At 37.6% G+C, this 2,213-nt stretch overlaps 1 non-coding gene across 1 annotated transcript; it reads right to left on the reverse strand.

Moving 5' to 3' along the window:
* Window positions 1-516: 516 nt before the first annotated feature.
* Window positions 517-621, reverse strand: LOC125610454. Its single transcript, XR_007340472.1, has one exon. It is a non-coding gene; the product is annotated as a U6 spliceosomal RNA (small nuclear RNA).
* Window positions 622-2,213: the final 1,592 nt, after the last annotated feature.

Genomic DNA, 2,213 nt, shown 5'->3' on the forward strand with positions numbered 1-2,213 from the left:
CTGCGGTTATCAGGATCATCAGACATCTTGCAGCTGGCAGTTTTACCACCCACATCCAGCGATTAGAGAGCTTCCCCATCCCCAGCATATAAATACCCCTGTGTGAACAATAAAAGTTTGCAGCTTGATCAGAACTCCTGTCTTGCTGTCATCCTTTCGTGTCTCTTGTCCCTTCATTCCTGCCCATCTAGGTTCGCTGCCCACGTTGATGTGTCCTGCCGGATGGGACAAATGATTAGTGATAATTAATAACAGCAATAAAATTGATAACCATAGTCATAGTAATAATTATTGATTATTTTATAATTATATCCATGAACATTATATCATTAATATTAGTGATGATGAATTATATAATAAGCTGCAGGCTATAATTTCAAATGTATTTTAATTTATCTGTATCAATGTCATTGAAATATTCATAGAATTTAAAACTTGGGACTTAGGGGCTAAAAATTATATTTATTAAACTATTTAATGGCCAGGGAAGATATTTTTCTTTTCACCTTTTTATTTAAAAATATGGGACACTTCTAAATTTGCCATCAACTTTGGGTAGGAGCTATGCTAATCTTCTCTGTATAGTTCCAACTTTAGTGTATGTACTGCTGAAGTAAGCACGGGAAGACATTTTTTATAAATATGGTTGGGGAAAATGACAAAACTGTACATGTAGTATGATTTGAATTTTAACAATTATGTAAGTGTACAGAAATACATCAAAAACACATAATAGTAATTAGCTCTGCGAATATGATCACAGGTGATTTTCTTTTTCTTTAAATTTTTCATCCCTTCTGGGCACAGTGGCATACACCTGTAGCGCCAGAACTCAGGAGACTGAAGCAGGATTGCAAATTCGAAGCCAGCCTCAGCAACTTAGCATAGGCCCTCAGCAATTTAGCAAGACCCTGTCTCAAAAAAAATTTTAAAAGTAATAATAATATAAAGGGCTGGGGATGTAGCTCTGGGGTAAAGTACCCCTGGTTTAATTCCCAGTACCAGAGAAAAAAAATTGTTTTCAACTCCCCAAATCTTAACAATAACCATATAATACTTATAACTAGGAAAAATCTTATTTTGAGACTTAGGGCATCACTAAGTTGCTGAGGCTGGCTTTGAACTTGAGATCCTGCTGTCTCAGTCTCCAGAGCCACTGCCATTACAGGTATGCGCCACCACATCCAGCTACAAGTCTTGTTTCCTTGCCACTAAAAAACATGTAACAAAATACCAGAGAAGATTAGCTCAGCAAGCCCTTCCTGACAGCCCTCTGTTTTAGAAGTTAAAAACAAAACAAAGAAACCCATTACCATTTCCTTCATATTGTAATCTGCAACTACTTTAGTTGTTTACCTGCTTATTTTCGGTTATCTATCCCCTAGAAACATAAGTTGCATGCTGTTTATCACTGAATTTCTGGCGTCTAACATAACATATGACAATTAAAAGGTAACAATAAATATTTTAATAAATTACGTGCCCAAAGCTTCTGGGGAAACATCAATGTAGAAACAATAGTTCTGCTACAGAGCTCTATACCAAGTGTCAAGTCACTTAATTGCCTTGGATACTGATTGATGCAAAAATAATTCTTTTATGGGCCTTTATCTAAAACAAAAGTTCATTTAGTTAAAACTTGAGTCCCAGTTATCTGCTTGGTCCTGGCATGCCAGGGATTTTCTAACAAGAGGCCCCTCCCTCGTGTCTGATAAGAGTAGGAATAATTCTCAGGAGTTTTCCAAAGTGAAAAGTAGACTAAATATTATTTGCCTTTTTCATGCTCATATTCTCCACAAATGCAGAATGGAGTTTTTCAGAGGCTACATATGATGTTTGATGAAGGGTGGTGGAATGCGTGTTACCAAGTCTTAACATACTCATTTTAAATTCAAATTCGGTAATTGTAGATGTAACAAACACTTAACATGGGGGGAGGGTGTGCTGGGGTGTAGCTAAATAGCAGAACCCTTGCCTTGGTTTCAAGTCCCAGAACTACAACCAACCACCAGAAAACAAAAACAACAAAAAAAGAAACCTCTTTAGGGTCTTCCAGGTGTGAGGGAGCCCAACAAGTTTGAGAACCACTACAACACAGGAACTTTGCACACCCAGGAAGCCATTAGCAGCAAATACAGTCTACACGATAACAGTGATTAGAATGTAAGGACTGGTCGGCCTAACCTCAGGAGGGAACTGCGGGGATAGGTGGA

The sequence above is a fragment of the Marmota marmota genome, unplaced genomic scaffold (assembly GCF_001458135.2).
Source record: "Marmota marmota marmota unplaced genomic scaffold, marMar, whole genome shotgun sequence".
Classification (NCBI taxonomy): domain Eukaryota; kingdom Metazoa; phylum Chordata; class Mammalia; order Rodentia; family Sciuridae; genus Marmota; species Marmota marmota.